This window comes from Ursus americanus, chromosome 2, assembly GCF_024610735.1.
Source record: "Ursus americanus isolate L20-20 chromosome 2, mUrsAme1.1.p, whole genome shotgun sequence".
In the NCBI taxonomy this organism is placed as follows: Eukaryota; Metazoa; Chordata; class Mammalia; order Carnivora; family Ursidae; genus Ursus; species Ursus americanus.
Genome location: NC_142128.1, coordinates 107,032,131 through 107,053,381, shown reverse-complemented (window position 1 = coordinate 107,053,381; position 21,251 = coordinate 107,032,131). Strand labels below are relative to the sequence as shown.

The window sequence follows — 21,251 nt, the reverse complement described above, 5'->3', positions numbered from 1 at the left end:
ACTGGGAGGAAGACCCAGCCAGGGCCTGTTCTGGCTCCAGGGCTGCTGCAGGGCCGCTCCCAGCCCATCAGGCGATGTCTGTTTAGAACCAGGGAGAAAACCTTTTCCCTCAATTGCTCTTTTTAAATATGGTTGCTCAGCATTGACACAGAAAAACATTCGACATAAAACTGGAGCCGTTCACAGCTGCAAATGACCCAGAAATGATCAAAATGCACTGACCACAAAGAAAGGAACCTGTGCCCCAGGCAGGCCTCCTGTGCATGGGGGCAGCTAGGGGCCCTGGACATGCCCGAGCGGGCAGTGCTGGACTCCACAGTTGAGGGGACAGAAGAAGGAATGTGCTCTTATGGCTCCGCTCAGACAGGCAACCCTGATGGAGACGGGGCGAGCCCCTCATGCGTTCTGGATGTCCTGGTGATTCTTGGGCACTGCCCGAATCTCAGCATCTTCATGACCCGAGGGGGGGGAGGGCAGCCCAGCAGCCTCAGGTCCCACGTGGCCTCCAGGGCTTGGTGGGCTTGTGGTTCAGGTGGCTCTTGTCAGGCCACATGGCCTCCATCCCATTGGCCAGGTCGACCCCCATTGCCTGGTGACAGGCCAATGTCAGTCAGTGAACCTCCACCACTGACCCCCCCACAAAGGCCCCCATATAGTAAAAGTTGCCCTGGTGCCTGGGGATGTGGGCCTGGGACTGTGGCCGGCGCGCATTGCTGAAGTTCTCATTGGCCACCCAGTAGAAACTGGGGTACAAACTGACAAAGGGGGGGGGACAGGATCTCCACACCCACGTGGTCATGGAACTTCATGTCCACATCCGTGCACACCAGGTCATCCACCTCACGGAGGAAGCGCTGCTCACAGAAGCGGCTGATCATCGCCATGTGCTGCATGGACACATCCTGCCAGAGCGGGGCACCGCAGACTTCGAGGACCACCACCCTCTGGCCTTCCCAGAGAGGCACACAGGCCCGGCAGCTGGTGGTTGGTGAAGACGTACTAGGTGACCCTGTGTCCGCCATAAGGCACCGCAGACCTTGAGGACCACCACCCACTGGCCCTCACGGAGGGGCACACGGGTACGGCAGCTGGCTGATCGCTGAAGACTTACTAGGTGACACTGTGTCCACCATAAGGACCACCGCCCTCCGGCCCTCACAGAGGGGCACACGGGGCACAGCAGCCAGCTGGTCAGTGAAGACGCAGTAGGTGACCCTGTGTCCCACCATGAAGTGCTTCTTTGCCGTCTGCAGGACCAGCTCCAGGAAGACCACATAGCTACGGGGACAGGGGACAGGGTGAGAGGAGGGTCACTGCCAGAGGCTGGCAGCAGGACCCCGAAGCTGAGGGCCATAGACCTGTGTACCTTCTTCAAGGGGGCAGGCCCTGGGCTGCTTTAAGCAACAGCCACTCTCCTGGCCTCTCCTGAGTGAGTCTGCCCATGCGGACTCCCTACCTTCTGCTCCCAGAGATGGGGGCTGTCAGCACACCATCTTACAAAGGGGTGCCTAAGGCTTAAGAGGTTGGAAGCCCATGCAGCCCCACATGGGTTCTAGCATGCTGGAGCCAGGAACACTCCCCCTGTGCTGAGCTCCCGGGCAAACACCCAGGTCCTGTCCCCACGGGCCAGGAGAGGAGCACCTTGGGGCACAGCCCTTGTTTCTATGCTCTACAGTCTGGGTAGAACCAGCAGGGCCAGCCACCGGCCCCATTTTGTTTTGCATGGGATGTCACCGGCCCCCACAGAGCTGTCTCCACCTCCTATAGGGTCCTCCCTTCAAGGCTACTGGGCATCCTGCTGACAAGGTCCTCAGTAAACCACTGGTATTCCTAGGAGGGGTCACCCTCGAACTCCCCCAGGTCAGGAATCAGGTCCAGCCCATGGTCAGGGAAGGGGAAAGAGGACCTCTGGAAGAAGAAGGAGCTTGCTTAGGCCCCAGCCTTGAATCCAAGGGTGTAAGCTTCCAGGTCCAGGTCTACATCTCCCCAGACAAGAAGTTGGGAGTCTTGTCCAACCGCCTCACATGACTGGTCCCCCTTTGAGGGGACTACCTGCTCCCCACCATAGGGACAGCAGCTCCCCCATCATCAGGCAAGTTTGGTAAGCCCCTCTGAGACTTATTTTTTATGCAGACACTAAGGCTACTTCCTTACACCTGCCCCATCACGGGCAGGTTAGCAAATTGCTCACATCAGGAAGGCGGGCAATACATTTAAATAGTGGACAGGCACATTCAACCAGCAGACATGAGTCAGGTCATCAGGGGGCAATTCGGGGCCCAGCCAATGGGGAAACAAGCCAAACATGAAGCAGGGGGAGAGAAGAGTGCTCCTGGCAGAGGGCACAGTGAATGCAAAGGCTTGGACTCAGGCCTGAGGCACACGAGGGACAATCATACCCCTGGGTGGCCCACAGAGGGGCAGGCTGTGATGGGAGAGGTGAGGCTGGAGAGGATGGGCAGGAGGGGAGCAGACCACAGAGAGGCCCAAATGTTATGTGTCAAAAAGATCACTCTGGTTACTGGAGGAGAATGGGCTCTGTGCGTAAGAGGACAGGTAGACCCCTAACCCTAACCCTAACCCAACCATAACCCTAACAACCCATAACACCAATCCTAACCACTAATACCAACCCAAATGAAATCATCACAAATTCAGAAAATACATTCCTACACCTGTCTTAAAATAGATGTAAGATCAGAGAAAATGCAAAACCAAGAGCTCTTAAATATATTGTGCATCATAAGTGTCTCTTCACAAACGTCTCAAAGGTTGTTCAGTATACGGAAAACAAGCAATGTTATACTTCGTAATAAATTTTTAAATAAAAACATGTGGTCATATTAATTGATGCACAAAACGTTCTAACCAAAATCCAATGTCTGTTGCTGATATAAACACTCCTGAAAGCAGGAATAAGGGGTAATCTTTTTCAATAAATCTATAGCAAACACCATGCTCAAGTCTGAAGATTGACAGCTCTACTCCGAAATCGGCAACAAGGACAGGATGCTGGCTTTCACAGAAGGGTAGATACTGTGTGATTCCACCTGTATGAGGTGTCTAGAGACAGAAAGTTGAACGTGGCTGCAGGGCTGAGAGGAAAGGGGAATGGGGAGTTGGTGTTTCATGCATACAGTCTCCCTCGGGGAGAAAGAAAAAGTTCTAGAGAATGGTGTACAACCGTGTGAACTCAGCTAAGGCCAGAGAACTGTGAACCTGAAATGTTTTAAGTGGTAAATGTTACTATGTTTAGTCACAGTGAAAAGATGAAGGACTGATACATGTCACCACGTGGATGGACACTGAAAACAGCCCAAGTGAGATAAGCCATCCAGAGAGGCCACCCAGATTGGAGCCATCCGTGCTCCTTAAATCCATCAGGGTTGTGCAAATACGGGAAAGTCTCGGGAGCAGTTGCAGAAGAAGAAAACTGGATCTGAATGGAGCAGGACATTTCAGACAGTGGGGCAGGTGGCGACCATTCAAGTGGGCCTGTGGTCTGGATTATAGCATGGAATCCCCAATGCTTTCCTCGTTCAGGGTTATGTGGTGGTTCCACAGAGCATGTCCCTGTTGGGGGTAAAACGCACTGAAGTATCCCGTGTGAAGTGGCAAATGTGGTAAAGAAACGACAGCTGGGGAGTCCGAGTGTGGAGATAAAGCGTATTTGTGCTGCTGTGACAGGTTCACTGCACCTTGAAATCACCCCAGAGTCAAGTACTCTTCCAAACAACCACGTCAGCACCAGGTGCAGAGACCACATCAAGCTTCCTGATGGAGGCCAAGTCCTCCCAGACCCAGGTCACCCACCACGGAGAGGCCACTTGCCAGTGTAGGAGGCCACACGTTAGCAAGAGACTTGGAGGATGACATCGGCGGCCCCTGTGTCTTGAGTACAGGAGAAGCAGCGGGATCAGGAATTCCAATTTTCCACGACGCTCCACCAAAAACTGGTTAGAACTGTGAGAATGCATGAAGGGAAGGCTCAGTCAAGCGGACTAGGGTCGCCAGAAGGGGGGCTGGGCAGCGGAGCCGATCACAGTGTCAGTCACAGGAACAACTGTCAATTACAGACCCTATATTAGAAGCCCCACAGCAGAGACTCATCAGTCACAGGCCCCAAGGGGAAGACACGGGTTTCACCTCCTCCCAGAAATCACCACCCCTACAGCTCAGTGGGTGAGAACCCTCCATCACCCCAACCCCGCTTCTTTCCAGGGGACTTTCTGCCAGAACAACCCTCTTAACTTCCTCCTCCTCCTCAGTGAAATACTCAACAGGGGACAGCCCTGCTCTCAGACACCCGTGAGACACCGACGACAAACATCGAGGGAGACGGACAGCCTTGCTCTCGAACACCCGTGAGACACTGACAACAGACGTCGAGGGAGACGGAAAGCCCTGCTCTCAGACACCCGTAAGACACCGACGACAGACGGCGAGGGAGATGGACAGCCCTGTCCTCGGACACCCGGGACACACTGACGACAGACATCGAGGGAGACGGACAGCCCTGCTCTTGGACACCCGGGAGACACCAACGACAGAAGGACACCCATAAGACACCGACGACAGACGTCGAGGGAGACGGACAGCCCTGTCCTCGGACACCCGTGAGACACCAACACAGACATTGAGGGAGATGGACAGCCCTGTCCTCGGACACCCGTGAGACAACAACAACAGACGGACACCCGTAAGACACCGATGACAGACGTCGAGGGAGACGGACAGCCCTGTCCTCGGACACACATGAGACACCAACGACAGAAGGACACCCGTAAGACACCGACGACAGACGTCGAGGGAGATGGACAGCCCTGTCCTCGGACACCCGTGAGACACCAACACAGACGTTGAGGGAGACGGACAGCCCTGTCCTCGGACACCCGTGAGACAACAACAACAGACGGACACCCGTAAGACACCGATGACAGACGTCGAGGGAGACGGACAGCCCTGTCCTCGGACACCCGTGAGACACTGACACAGACATCGAGGGAGATGGACAGCCCTGACCTCGGACACCCGTGAGATACCAACGACAGACGGACACCCGTAAGACACCGATGACAGACGTCGAGGGAGACGGACAGCCCTGTCCTCGGACACCCGTGAGACACCGACACAGACGTCGAGGGAGACGGAAAGCCCTGCTCTCGGACACCTGGGAGACACTGACGACAGATGTCGAGGGAGACGGACAGCCCTATCCTCGGACACCCATGAGACACTGACACAGACGTCGAGGGAGACGGACAGCCCTGTCCTCGGACACCCGTGAGACACTGACACAGACGTCAAGGGAGACGGACAGCCCTGTCCTCGGACACCCGTGAGATACCAACAACAGACGGACACCTGTAAGACACCGACACAGATGTCGAGGGAGACGGACAGCCCTGTCCTCGGACACCCGGGAGACACGGACGACAGACGTCGAGGGAGACGGAAAGCCCTGCTCTCGGACACCCGTGAGATACCAACAACAGACGGACACCCGTAAGACACCGACACAGATGTCGAAGGAGACGGACAGCCCTGTCCTCCGACACCCGGGAGACACCGACGACAGACGTCAAGGGAGACGGACAGCCCTGTCCTCGGACACCCGTGAGACACTGACACAGACGTCAAGGGAGACGGACAGCCCTGTCCTCGGACACCCGTGAGACACCGACGACAGACAGACACCCGTGAGACACTGACAACAGACGTCGAGGGCGGCAGGGGGAGACCGGAAGACACTCCGCTCGGGAAGAACCGACGCCGTGAGAACACCTGCTCTCCCCACAGCCGTCTGTCTGCAGAGCGCGCGCCGTCGCTACCGAACCTCCAGACACCGAACCGACAGCCCGGACCGGGTGTGGACGCGGGGAGGACCCTGCGGGGCCGAGGCCGGGGGAGCAGGAGCGCCAGGTGGGCGGCCGGAGGCTCCCTGACGGCAGACTGCCTGCGGAGCCCCCGGAACCGGATCCGTGTGCGCGTAAACACGGACCCGCGGACCAGCCCAGGGGATCAGAGCCCAGAGAGGGGAGACCCCACAGCCCCGCGCACAGCCAGCCAGGGACCCCACGGCACCGCACACAAACCACGGAAACCCCACCGTCTACACAGCGCGCCCTTCCTCCGCGGGGTCCTGTGAGCACGGAGCCCTCGGCAGTCCCGGCTCAGGCGGCTTCTCCTCACCTTCTCCTCCCGAGGCGGGTCCTGAGGAGGCCGGGCTCCTGTGGGTGTGGACGCGCACCCAGGTCCGCCCAAACTGTCCACAGCGGGTCCTGAGGAGGCCGGGCTCCTGTCAGCGTGCACGCGGCCCCACCTCCTCCGGAAGTGTCCGCAGTGGGAGCGGCTCCGGTTACTACAGGCGGACAATCCCTCTGAGCACGCAGGCCCCGCCCGGGTCAGGGAGCTGTGCTCCGGCGCCCCCTGCGGGCGGCTCAGGCAGTGCAGGAGGCCCCGCAGAGTGCAGTGCACTCAGTACCACGGATGCACCTGTCCCCTTCCCGGGTCCAGCCGAACCCAATAAACCTTGGAAATTTCTAACTGAAATGGAGTACAATATCCCGGCTTCTCCAGAAATACTTAAGGAACAATGACTTGGAAACCATATACTATGAAATGAAATGTAGACAAAACCTTTACAACTTCCACCAAAATTCACTCAAAATTGTACGTAAATTTAAAATATACAACTATCAAAATATCAAAAAGAAAACATAAAAGAAAATCTACATGACCTTGGGTTTGGTGATGAGTTTTTTTTATATAAGATTTTATTTATTTATTTGTCAGAGAGAGAGAGAGAGAGAGCACAAGCAGGGGGAGGGGCAGGCAGAGGGAGAGGCAGACTCCCTGCTGAGCAGGGAGCCCAAAGCCGGACTCGATCCCAGGACCCCAGGATCATGACCTGAGCTGAAGGCAGATGCTTAACCCACTGAGCTACCCAGGCATCCCGGTGGTGAGTTTTAATACACAACACCAAACACTGATCCAGAAAAGAAAAAAATTGATAATGTGAACTTTATAAAATCAAAACTTCTGCTCTGTGAAAGACCTTGCTCAGAGAATAAAACGACAACCCCAAAACTGTGAGAAAATATTTGCAAAACACACATTTGATAAAGGATCTGTAAAAACTCTCAGAACTCAACAGTAAGAATACAAATAACCTAATTATCAATGGGTAAAATATCTGAACAGACACCTGGACAAAGAAGATGTATAGATAATAAATAGGCTCTACATCCTCTATCATTAGGAGGTTACCAATTTAAACAACAGTGAGATAGTGCGGCACACCTATGAGAAATGCTAGAGTCCAGAAAATGAGGGTACCAGTTATTGAAGGGCGAGGAATGACAGGAACACTTCTTCATGCTGGGGATACCCGTAAGGCCACTTGGGAAGACTGTTTGGCAGTGTTTCCAAGGCTAAATAAATGTCACCTGAATATCCAACAATCACACTTCTAGTATTTAGACAACTGCCTTGAAAACCTGTTTCCACACAAAAACTAGCATGCAATTATGCACAGTAGCTCTATTCATCATAGCTAAAAACTTGAAGATCAGGGTGTCCTTCAACAGATGAATCCATAAGCAAACTGCGGTGCATCCACGTGAAGGGTGCCAGGAGGCCCCAAAAGTCTGCAAGAAGGGTGCACATGGGGATGGCTGGGCCCCTGCACCCAGTCCTGTGTAAATCTACACATGCCTACTGAGTGCTCTCATGGGTCAGGGTTTTGCTGGCACCTGGAGCTGCCCAGGCAGAATGGGGCCAGCAGCACTCTTCCCAGGTCGGAAACTGGAAAGAAAAATACATGATCTCTGACACCCTCCACAACCCTTAACTGGTTGAGCTGGATTTGAAACACTCAGTGACCAGGTAGACATTTCACTCTTCTATTAAAGCCCAGAACTGAAGGGCCCAGAAAAACAAGGCTTCAGGTCAAACCTGGACTCATGTGTGACTCTGGGCAAGTCCTGTCCACCCTGGAGGCCCAGGGAGATGGAAAGGGGGAGAGGGCCAGTTATGTTTAAACTTAACCCTGACCCTAACCCAAACCCCTAACCCCAGACCCTGACCCTAAGCCCAAACCGGAATCTACACCTTATTTCCTAACCACATACCAGAATCATCTGATCTTCACTATTCTACTACGCCATAAGCTGAGCATGTAGCCCTTTGTAATAACATATAATTGTGACAAGCTGTCTTATTTTCTCTGCCCATGGGAGATAACTAGTTCTTGGGTGTGGACTTCATGCCCCCTTCTTTCAATCTTCAATTCAAACCTCAAGTCAGGAGGGGATTATGCTAAGTGAAATTAAGTCAAGCAGAGAAAAACAAAAACTGAAGGTTGCAGAAAGGGAGGGGTAGGGGTATGGGTTATCCTGGTGATGGGTATTAAGGAGGGCACGTGTTGTAATGAGCACTAGGTGTTATATGCAAACAATGAATCATGGAACACTACATCAAAAACAAATGAAGTACTGTAGGGTGACTAACATAATTTTTAAAAAAGAGGAAGATATGAAATCCACACAGAAAAACTGTCACTATTTGCAAATGACATGAAATACCTAAAGATTCCACAAAAAACTGTTAGAATAAACAAACTCAGTAAAGCTTCAGGATATAAAGTCAGTATACAGAGACCTGTTGCATTTATTTTTTTTTCAGATTTTATTTATTTATTTGACAGGGAGAGAAAAAGCACGAGCAGGGAGAGTGTCAGACAGAGGGAGAAGCAAACCCTCGCTAAGCGGGGAGCCCAACACGGGGCTCGATGCCAGAACTCTGGGTTCATGACCTGAGCTGAAGGCAGATGCTTCACTGATGGAGCCACCCAGATGACCCAACTTCTTGCATTTCTATATACTGATGACACACTTTCGCAAAGAGAAATTTAAAAAGCAATGCCATTTACAATTGCATCAAAAAAAAATCTAGGAATAAAAGTAACCAAGAATGAGAAAGACATGGTACACTCAACACATGGCGGAAAAGAAAGGAAAAACACGTGTGTCGGGGGGGGCAGAATGTATGGGTCAAAGATTTGGAAGGCGACACAAACAAATGGAAGCTTACGCCATGCTCCTTAACTGGAAGAGTTAATTATGTGAACATGTCCATCGTACCCAAAGCAATCGACAGATGTGATGAAATCCCTATCTGAATTCCAGTGGCATTATTCGAGGAAATAGAAGACAGTCCTAAAACTCGTATGGAATCACAAAAGACCCCAAATACCCAAAGCAACCTGGAGAAAGAAAGGTGCAGTCAACACACTCCTGGATTTCAAGCTAGATTACAAAGCTGTTGTCATCAAAACAGGATGGTACTGGCATAAACACAGACACCAGGTCAGTGGAACAGAACAGAAAGCTCAGAAACTTACCCACACATAGATGGTCCTAACTTATGACACAGCAGCAGAAGATATGCCATGGGGAAAGGACTGTCTCTTCAGTGAGCAGTAACAGGAAAACTGGGCACTAAATGCAGAAGAATATAACTGGGTCACTTTCTTACACCACACACAAAATTTTTAATGGATGAATGATTTGAACATAAGACCTGAATCCATAAACCTCCAAGAAGACACAGGTACTAAGTTTCTCAACGTTGGTTTGGGCAAAGAGTCTTTAGATCAGACACCAAATGCAAAGGCAAAAAAAGCAAAAATAAACACGTGGAACAACATCAAACTGAAATCTTCCACACGACAAAAGAAACCATCAAAAACTTAAAAGGCGACCAAACCAATAAGAAAAAATATCTGCAAGTCATATGTGTGAGAAGAGGCTAATATCCAAAATACACACTCATACAAATCAAAACAAAAAAAAAATGTATAAAAAATGGGGAGAATATGTGAATAGATACTTTACAAAGATGGGGCACAGGTGCCAACAGACAGAAAAGGTTGTTCAACATCACTAATCATCGTCAGGGAGACATAAGTCAAAACCATAATAAGCCATCACCTCACAACTGTTGCAACGGCAATCATCCCAGAGACAGACACCAGGTGTGGTCAAGGGTGTGCAGACGACAGGACCCTGTGCACTGTTGGTGGGAATGGAAATGGGTGCAGCCACTGTGACAAATGGTATGGAGGTTCCTGAAAAAATAAATACAACTACCATGTGACCCAGGAATGGCTCTACTGAGTATCTGGAGAATACAAAAACAGTACCTCAAAAAGACAGATGCACTCCCACGTTCACTGCAGCATTATTCACAATAACCAGACATAGAAACAGAGACCTTGGGAGCCTTATGCTAAGTAACTCAGACACAGAAAGACAAATACCAGATGCTCTCATGTACATTCCACGTGGAATAAACAAATACTGAACGCATAGATACTGAGAGCAGGTTGGTAGGTGCCACATTCGGGGATGGGGGTGGTAGAAACGGGTGAAGGTGGTCAAAGGCGCAATGTTTGAGTGATAAAATCTGACAGTCATGGAATGTTCTGTCCAGCAGGGAGACTAAAACGAACCCCGCAGAATGGGGTATAGGTTTCCCTGCTCTTGGAAAGTACAGTGTTCCTAGGAAACCTTCCACGGCAGAAATGGTGTGAAGAAGGAACTACCATTAATTTATACGGAAAAATTAGAGAGCGTGCTCAGACTCCAAAATTCCTTCTCTTTGGCTTTTCTTAGGCCTCAGGACACAACTTCCTAACGGATGCCCAGCATAAATGGAGATAAAGCACAGCAGAGGCTCACAGACACAATTCAAAGTGCTGGTGTCTGGACACAGGGAGTGGTTCCCAGCGGAAGGAGCTGGTTGGGGTTCACGCTGCCTCTGTAGTGGTTCCCCACAAAACAGATGCTGAATGCGATGCTCACTGTTTGACTTTTCATAAGAGGGAAATCCTCTTCAGGTCTCTTCCTCTTACTGAAGCTGGGTAATAACGTAGTTCTTTCAAGAAAGCCAAGTGTCTTACTGTGAACATTTAAAAAGTGGGGGATACTTGTATTTGAACGTTGCTGAGGGAGGAGATGTGAAAGGTTCTCCCAGACACAAACCTCAGCAGATCCACTGGGAAAGGCACCTTCCTCAGCATGCGGAACACAGACTACCTCCTACCCCCAGAAACGTCCTCCTTCCCCTAGCTCAGGACAACCCACAACAGCTGGGAGTTACCCCAGTTCCTCCTTTCTCCCATTCCCAATATCTAAGCCGTCGGCAAATCCTGTGAGCTCCATCTTCAAGACGTACCCAGAATGGGACTAACCACTCCTTCCAAGGCCACCTGTCTGGTTGACACTGGAGCTCATCTCTTGCCTGAGTTCCTAGAAAAGCGTCATCATTGACCTTCCTTGCCCATCAACCCTCTGTCATCTGTTTTCAACACTGAAGCCAGGATGTCCTGGTAAAACAGGGTCCCATGGGGTCACAGCCCTGCAATGGCTTTCTGTCATGCTCTGTCACCTCCCTGAGATCATGTCCTAAGCTGTCTCCTGTAGCCACAGGGCCTTCTTGCTGCTCCTGGAAACACCTGCTATGCTCCTTCCCCATGGCCTTTGCACATGCTTTCCCTTCTGTTTAGAATGCTCTTGATGTAAAAAGGAGAATTACACACTGATATCCCTGATGAATATGGATGCCAAAATTCTCAGCAAGATCTTAGCTAATAGGATCCAACAGTACATTAAAGGGATTATCCATCATGACCAAGTGGGATTCATCCCTGGGATGCAAGCGTGGTTCAACATACACAAATCGACCTGTGTGATAGATCACATCAACAAGAAAGGAGTCAAGAACCATAGGATCCTCTCAATTGACGCAGAAAAAGCATTTGACAAAATACAGCATCCTTTCCTGATTAAAACCCTTCAGAGTGTAGGGATAGAGTGTACATTCCTCAATCTCATAAAAACCATCTATTAAAAGCCTACAGCAAATATCATTCTCAATGGGGAAAAGCTGGAAGCCTTTCCCTTAAGAACAGGAACACGACAAGGATACCCACTCTCGCCACTATTATTCAACATAGTACTAGAAGTCCTTGCAACAGCAATCAGACAACAAAAAGGGATATAAGGTATCCAAATCAGCAAGGAAGAAGTCAAAATGTCTCTCTTTGCAGATGACATGATACTCTATATGGAAAACCCAAAAGAATCCACGCCCAAACTATTAGAAGTTATAGAGCAATTCAGTAATGTGGCGGGATACAAAATCAATGCTCAGAAATCAGTTGCATTTCTATACACGAATAATGAACTGAAGAAAGAGAAATTAGGGAATCCATCCCATTTACAATAGCACCAAAAACCATACGTTACCTTGGAATTAAGTTAACCAGAGACGTAAAGGATTTATATTCTAGAAACTATAAATCACTCTTGAAAGACATTGAGGAAGACATAAAAAGATGGAAAGATATTCCATGCTCATGGATCAGAAGAATTAACATAGTTAAAATGTCCATGCTACCCAGAGCAATCTATACTTTCAATGCTATCACGATCAAAATACCGATGACATTTTTCAAAGAGCTGGAACAAGTAGTCCTTAAATTTGTATGGAACCAGAAAAGGCCCCAATTCTCCAAGGAACTGTTGAAAAGGAAAAACAAAGCTGAGAGCATCACAATGCTGGATTTCAAGCTGTAATACAAAGCTGTGATCACAAAGACAGCATGTAACTGGCATAAAAATACACATGTAGGCCAATGGAACAGAATACAGAACCCAGAAATGGACCCTCAGCTCTTTGGGCAACTAATCTTTGATAAAGCAGGAAAAAAACATCCGGTGGAAAAAAAGACAGTCTCTTCAATAAATGGTGCTGGGAAAATTGGACAGCTACATGCAAAAGAATGAAACTTGACCACTTTCTCACACCATACACAAAGATAAACTCCAACTGGACGAAAGACCTTGATGTGAGACAGGAATCCATCAAAATCCTAGAGGAGAACATAGGCAGCAATCTCTATGACATCAGCCAAAGCAACCTTTTTCATGACACATCTCCAAAGGCAAGAGAAACAAAAGATAAAATGAACTTGTGGGACTTCATCAAGATAAAAAGCTTCTGCACAGCCAAAGAAACAGTCAAAAAAACTAAGAGGCAGCCCACGGAATGGGAGAATATATTTGCAAATGACGCTACAGATAAAAGACTGGTATCCAAGATCTACAAAGAATTTCTCAAACTCAATACGTGAGAAACAAATAAACAAATCAAAAAATGGGCGGAAGATACGAGTAGACACTTTTCCAATGATGACATACAAATGGCTAACAGACACATGAAAAAATGTTCAAAATCATTAGCAATCAGGAAAATTCAAATCAAAATCACACTAAGATACCACCTTACACCAGTTAGAATGGCAAAAATTGACAAGGCAAGAAACAACAATTGCTGGAGAGGATGTGGAGAAAGGGGATCCCTCCTACATTGTTGGTGAGAATGCAAGTTGGTACAGCCACTCTGGAAAACAGTGTGCAGGTTCCTTAAAAAGTTAAAAATTGAGCTACCCTATGACCCAGCCATTGCACTACTGGGTGTTTACCCCAAAGATACAGACGTAGTGAAGAGAAGGGCCATATGCACCCCAATGTTCATAGCAGCAATGTCCACAATAGCTAAATCATGGAAGGAACCGAGATGCCCTTCAACAGATGACTGGATTAAGAAGTTGTGGTCCAGATATACAATGGAATATTACTCAGCTATCAGAAAGAACGAATTCTCAACATTTGCTGCAACATGGACGGCACTGGAGGAGATAATGCTAAGTGAAATAAGTCAAGCAGAGAAAGACAATTATCATATGATTTCTCTCATCTATGGAACATAAGAACTAGGATGATCGGTAGGGGAAGAAAGGGATAAAGAAAGGGGGGGTAATCAGAAGGGGGAATGAAGCATGAGAGACTATGGACTCTGAGAAACAAACTGAGGGCTTCAGAGGGGAGAGGGGTGGGGGAATGATATAGACTGGTGATGGGTAGTAAGGAGAGAAGATATTGCATGGTGCACTGGGTGTTATACTCAACTAATGAATCATCGAACTTTACATCAGAAACCAGGGATGTACTGTATGGTGACTAACATAATATAATAAAAAAAATTTTAAAAAAAGAAATCAGTTGCATTTCTATACACGAACAATGAGACTGAAGAAAGAGAAATTAGGGAATCGATTCCATTTACAATAGCACCAGAAATCATATGATATCTCAGAATTAACTTAACCAGAGAGGTAAAGGATCTATATTCTAGAAACTACAGATCACTCTTGAAAGACACTGAAGAAAACACAAAAAGATGGAAAAACATTCCATGCTCATGGATCGGCAGAATGCACAGTTAAAATGTCTGTGCTACCCAGAGCAATCTATACTTTCAATGCCATCCCGATCAAATTACCAATGACATTTTTCAAAGAGCTGGAACAAACGGCCCTTAAATTTGTGTGGAACCAGAAAAAGCCCTAAATCACCAAGGAATTGCTGAAAAGGAAAAACAAAGTTGGGGTCATCATGTTGCCTGATTTCAAGCTGTACTACAAAGCTGTGATCACAAAGACAGCATGGTACTGGCACAAAAACAGACACACAGGCCAATAGAACAGAATAGAGAACTCAGAAATGGACCCCCAGCTCTTTGGGCAACTAATCTTTGACAAAGCAGGAAAAAACATCGAGTGGAAAAAAAGACAGTCTCTTCAATAAATGGTGCTGGGAAAACTGGACAGCAATATGAAAAAGAATGAAACTTGACCACTTTCTCACACCATACACAAAGATAAACTCCAACTGGATGAAAGACCTCGATGTGAGACAGGAATCCATCAAAATCCTAGAGGAGAACATAGGCTGCAACCTCTTTGACATCAGCCACAACAACTTTTTTCATGACACATCTCCAAAGGCAAGAGAAACAAAAGATAAAATGAAATTGTGGGGCTTCATCAAGATAAAAAGCTTCTGCACAGCCAAGGAAACAGCCAAAAAAACTAAGAGGCAGCCCACGGAATGGGAGGAGATATTTGCAAATGACACTACGGATAAAAGACTGGTATGCAAGATCTACAAAGAACTTCTCAAACTCAATATGCGAGAAACAAATAATCAAATCAAAAATGGGCAGAAGATATGAACAGACACTTTTCCAATGAAGCCATACAAATGGCTAACAGACACATGAAAAACTGTTCAAAATCATCAGCCAACAAGGAAAATCAAATTAAAACCACATTGAGATACCATCTTACGCCAGTTAGAATGGCAAAAATGGACAAAACAAGAAATGACAAATGTTGGAGAGGATGTGGAGAAAGGGGAACCCTCTTCCATTGTTGGTGGGAATGCAAGTTGGTACAGCAACTCTGGAAAACAGTGTGGAGGTCCCTTAAAAAGTAAAAAAATTGAGCTACCCTATGATCCAGCCATTGCACAACCGGGTATTTACACCAAAGATACAGACGTAGTGAAGAGAAGGGTCATAGGCACCCCACTGTTCCTAGCAGCATTGTCCACAATAGCTAAATTGTGGAAGGAGCTGAGATGCCCTTCAACAGACAAATGGATTAAGAAGATGTGGTCAATATACACAATAGAATATTACTCAGCCATCCGAGAGAACGATTACCCAACATTTGCAGCAACATGGACGGGACTGGAAGAGATTATGCAAAGTGAAATAGGTCAAGCAGAAAAAGACAATTATCATATGGTTTCACTCATTCATGAAACATAAGAAATAAGAAGATCGGTAGGAGAAGGAAGGGAAGAATGAAGGGGGGTAAACAGAAGAGGGAATGAACCACCAGAGACTATGGACTCTGGGAAACAAACTGAGGGCCTCAAGGGGAGGGGGGTGGAGGATTTGGGCTGGGCTGGTGATGGGTATTAAGGAGGGCAGGTATTGCATGGAGCACTGGGTGTTATACGCAAATAATGAATCATGGAACACTACATCAAAAAATAAGGATGTACTGTACCGTGACTAACATAATAAAAAATTATTTAAAAATGCTCTTGATGTGATATCATTCACCTTCTTTATATCTTGACTCAGGTAACACCTTCTTAGTGAAGTCTCACCTGGCCCTTATGTGAATAGCAAACACCACCCCCCACCTCCCCTTGTCTGTCTCCTGTTTTATATTTCCATAGCACTTATCAAATGTCTCCAGTCCATCTCGGCAAGCAAGAAACTGAGCCAAAAACTGTTCACTTAACCACCGACTCCCCCCAATGTCGTGCTCCAAACCCCCAGGGAAAAAGGTGCCCCAGGCTCTTGCACAGCCAGGATGCCTGGGACACGGGGGTCCACCTACTGCACCCTGAACACCATCATGAAAGGGAGCCATACGAGGAATCCACCTGCACAAGAAACCTGAAACCAGACACCTTTCCCAATGACAGGTGAGCACACATGCTTCCTCCCCTTGCCTGAGGTGCTCATGCGAGGAAGCTGAGCAGAGACACTTCCCAGGGTCTAAATCTCCCTCTGGCCAAGGTTCTGGGAAACAGACATCTGATCCAACCACCCTGCCAGGCTCGCACCCGCTCAGTGAGTCCTAAGACCCAGAGACTTCTTTTCACTCCAGCTCAATCCTTCTCACAGAGAAGCAAACTCCAGCCTCACAAACGTGCTCATCATTAGCTCTGGAATTCCCTGGGTTGTGTCTACACTGGCCCACACAGGGGTCCCATGCAGACCACTCCACAAACGCCCTAGGGTTGCAAGCCACTTTCAAACTGCCCTTAGAAAGGCAGAAACTGGCCCGATTAGGCAGACCAGCCAAGTGACTCGATGTGCTGCAAACTCGGACAACATCCTCCCTGAACACCAACGCTTCCGAGTCCAAGCGTCCAACCTTCGCTCACTGGGCACTGAGCACCATGCCAGCATGAACACTGCTCTTTCCATTCACTGGCCTCCCAGTCCTTCCAATCAGAAACCCAGCTCCAGACATCACTCTATTTTCCCTTCAGAGAGAGAAGTCAACTGATGGAATAAAACACTCCCTGTGCACAGCACACTTCTATCCACATCGAATTCCTTGGTCTTTCTAATTCAGGCAGCCCTACAAGACCCACACCAATGAGAGATACCACAAGTTCAATCATCATGTATATATTTGACCTTGTGTTGTTCCTTTCAGTATTTTTATCTCAAAGTCAATGTCTCTATTGCTTTGTTAAAATAATAATAATGATGATGATAAATAATAATAATAATAATGATAATGATGATGATGACATGGTCACCTAAGGGTCTGGATCTCCATAGCCAGACAACATGCCTCTGGTCCAGATAAGGATGAACATACAACCTCAGCCCATGAAGCAAACCCCACACCCTCAGGGATCCCAACACGCCTCACGGGTGAAGAGTTCCTTTGCTACACGGAGTTCTCTGAGTCCAAAGGATACAGGCAACCTCCAGCATTCATTCTGTTTTCTTCATCAATTCCCCAGCTCAAGTCACAAGTGACTCACCAGGTCAAGCTTCCAGAGCCCAGGATGGGTCTCCAGGTAAGCAGCGCCCACCCACACCCATGCCCCCACCCCGGGAAGGCTGACAGGAGGCTCCATTTCCTTTGGGAGCACAATGTGGCACTTACCGAGCTCCTAAAGAACCTACACTCCTTCTCCCTTTCTCCCTCTCACAAAGGCCACCAAACCCTGTGACAGATCTGAGGCTGTGTTTTACTCTAACAAGTAATTTCTAATATCGGAATGTGGTTCACAGAAGAGAAAAACATGAACACCCACAAAGGATTCCTTTAATATTTCAGAAGACTGTTTTCCCATTGTTTAATTAAACCGGGAATTAAAAATGCACAGATAGCTCCTTCCACTAGCAGGTCCGATTCACTTTACTGATCAAAAGAAGAGCAGGAAAGAAAAGAGTAACAGATGTTCTGAGGACCCATCATGTCCATCACCTCAGGTTTGAAACTTCTCATGCATGCAAGGAAAGAAGCACCACCAAACATTTCAGCCTGGCAACTCTGACAGTCTGAACTGGAGTGACAGGGACAGCTCTCCACCTGAGCCTCAGTGTGTGTGCTAAGGTTGAGTCTGTTTCCTCATTTGCCTCTCCCCCACCCACCACCACTATAAACACTGTTAGATGAAGGAACAAATTATATGTTATAAACACACAGAGTGAATCTCACCTTCCCTTTCTAATAAAAGAGATTTCCTAGGAAACAGATATTCCAAATATGTTCGTAAGCAATAAATGAACAGAGAAAATGTGACACCCCCCCCCCTGCAATCTTCTATTTTGCAGGGAAATGAACTCTTGCACCAAATCCAGAACGCGGAGAGCTACTTAAGTTTGACTCTGTGGCTCAACTAGAGAAGAGAGAAAAACCCAGAGGGTTTTGGGATAATGAGAGGTTTTACCTCCAGTCCTGACATAGATAGGACATTTCGCCAAACATACCTGTGCTCTCTCTGAACGCTAGCGTCCTATGACAAGCTGCCTCGCTGACTCAGATGCTGACGTTCAAAACCTCAGGTATCGTGGAGCCAGAGCAGAGAAGTGCTGTCAGCTGGGGAGAAGGCGGCACCTCGGACCTAAAGCCTGCACACCTGCTGTGGTTTCTGGGGGAAGGGGAAACACATACTTATTTCTTAGTAGTCATTATCTTCATTCTAAAGTGAACTAATGACATTGCCTTTTGTGGAAAAGCGAAATTACTCTTCCAAAGAAACCCTCAACTCATCTGTTTCAAATTCAACTTGAGTGGGGTCTGGTTTCCGTCCGCTTCCAGGCCCCCACCTGGACGACCTTCCTGCATGATCCTAACAGCCCATTACCACCAACCCCTCTCACATGGGGTACAATTCTGAGTTGGTAAATGGCTTTGGGGGTTGGTACCGTCATGGCTGTGCCTGGGAGAAGAGAGACTACCGCTCACCACTGCCTCCGAGAGAAACACGCTGCACTGTCACGGCTTCTTGTTTTTTGGCTGAGGGCAGCTCACCAGTGCCTCCCCTGGCAGCAAGCTGCACTGTCACAGCTTCCTGTTTTTTGGCTGAGGGCAGCTCAGTACTTGCAGGCCTCCCAGTGTCTCACACTGAAGCTCACCACTGCCTGCAGTGACAGTCCTCCAGCGTATAGCTCTACACTGCCGCGTCTTCCAGTGTCTCACCCTGCACGGGCTCCACGTCGGCGAGCTGCACTGGCACATCTAGCACCTCTCGCCCTGCACTCACCCCTTCTTCCACTGGCATGTCTGCCTGCATCCCTCACGCTGCAGGTCAACGCTTAGTCCAGTGGCAGCAAACTGCATTGCCACATCTTCCAGTGTCTCCCGCACTGCAGCTACCCGCTGCCACCAATGGTGGAGACATGGACTGGCATTGCTTCCAAACCCTATGTAGTTTATGCATTTAGAAAGATGATTCTGAAGGGCTGCAAAGGTTTTTACAGACTGCCAAAGAAGTCCATGGCATTAAAAAAAAAAAAAGATTAAGAGCCTCTTCACTTCCTGCTGGCAGACATCAAATAAAAATGTGGTGTGAGAGTGACATGCCTCTCTAATTGTTTTCGGCCATAAATTTAACTTGGACCTAATTTATCTAGTCCATAACCTTTAACTATATTAAAATCTGTACCTCAATAGAGACATAGATTAGGAAGACCATTATATAGAATTTTCTAAAATATTTGAGTCTGACAGACATCTATGGGGAGTGTGAGCCTCTGTGCATCACTGCGTATGACTATACATACTACACACCCCATGTACGTACTGTACCACGTCATGAGCACTACAAGTTACAGTGAATATGACAACAGTCAATTCAACAGGGCAGCAAAAAATATTATCGATGCTATTTTCAGGCTGAACTGTGAAAGTCCTTTCAGTAAAGCCAAGCTGCTGGTGTCTGAAATGTGGCAAGAGCTCAAACATTTGCTGGCAGCGCTCTGGGAAGAAGGCTAATGAGCCAATGTTAATGAATAGAGTAAAAAAAGCCAATCAACAAGTATTTGAAAAGAAGGAGTCAGGGGTTTACAAATAGGTCTAAAAGTCCTGAATACGGTATCTGTGAAAAATAATAGCAACAATAACATAATTTCCAGAGCTCAGACATCTCACAATTCCATCAACATCAAATCCTACTGCCAAAAGTCTAATGCTTTGCAAAATACAGAATGGGGAAGAATTACGCAAGCAGAGGGCAAGCTTTCATAGAGACCTAAACAAAATTGGTATGAAAATAAACTTTTCATGGGGCTTTCCTTTGTTTGTATTGTATTTGTACAGTTATATTTATATAATCATATATTTATGATTATGTAATTGCATATTGAAAGAGGTCCCATAAAAGCAGGCAATGTATAAATACTATCAACCTTTAACTTCATTTTAATTAAGTGGAGAAAAGATATGGATAATGTGAATAATAGAAACTTTTATTTTATATTGTCTGTTCCCAATATCCTATTGTGTTGACTTTATTAGTTACCCTAAAATTAGCCTGCAATTGGGGAAGAGAACATTGCTATGGGATAGTCCAAATAATAGATTTTTAAGAACTAGATTAAAGTAACATTTGTATAATTCTTTACACTTTATGAACTACTTTAACCTATATTCTCTGAAGTTATTTAATAGTTGTCTGTCTGTGTTATGCATTGGGTAACTATTGATATCACTAAGAGAAGATTTAGAGTTAGTTTCTTTAAAGCACATCACCAAATTGCAAAAAAAAATTTTAATTCAATTTAGTTAACATAGAGTGTACTATTAGTTTCAGGGGTATAATTTAGTGATTCCTCAGTTGCATACAACACCCAATGCTCATCACATCAAGTGCCCTCCTTGATGCTCATCACCCAATTACCCCATCCCCCCATCTACGTCCCCTCTAGCAAACCTTCAGTTTGTTTCCTAGAATTAAGTGTCTTATGTTTTGCCTCCTTCTCTGTTTTTATTTTATTTTATTTTATGTTATTTATTTTTCCTTCCCTTCCCCATGTTCATCTGTTTGGTTTCTTAAATTCCACATATGAGTAAAATCATATGGCATTTGTCTTTCTCTTAGCTTATTTACTTATTTCACTTAGCATAATACCCTCTAGTTCCATCCATGTTGTTGCAAATGGCAAGATTTCAGTCTATCTGATGGCTGAGTAACATTCCATATATATATATATATATATATATATATATATATATATATATATATATATATATGGTATGCCATATCTTCTTAATCTATTCATCTGTTAATGGA

General features: G+C 47.0%; 1 long non-coding RNA gene and 1 pseudogene across 3 annotated transcripts in view; both read right to left on the bottom strand.

The window, feature by feature from the left end:
* The window catches only part of LOC148110705 (uncharacterized), a 43,730-nt gene extending 24,747 nt beyond the window's left edge, over nucleotides 1–18,983 (bottom strand). For 2 of the 3 annotated variants that reach the window (XR_015723384.1, XR_015723389.1), the window contains exons 1-2: nucleotides 18,926–18,983; nucleotides 18,448–18,608 (exon numbers count right to left, since the gene is read on the bottom strand). This is a non-coding gene — a long non-coding RNA (uncharacterized LOC148110705). Of the gene's footprint in view, nucleotides 1–6,192; nucleotides 6,328–18,447; nucleotides 18,609–18,925 lie in introns of those variants that run through there. The other variant, XR_015723388.1, reaches the window with a different exon arrangement.
* Nucleotides 204–2,086, bottom strand: LOC123790978 (histo-blood group ABO system transferase pseudogene; annotated as a pseudogene).
* Nucleotides 18,984–21,251: the final 2,268 nt, after the last annotated feature.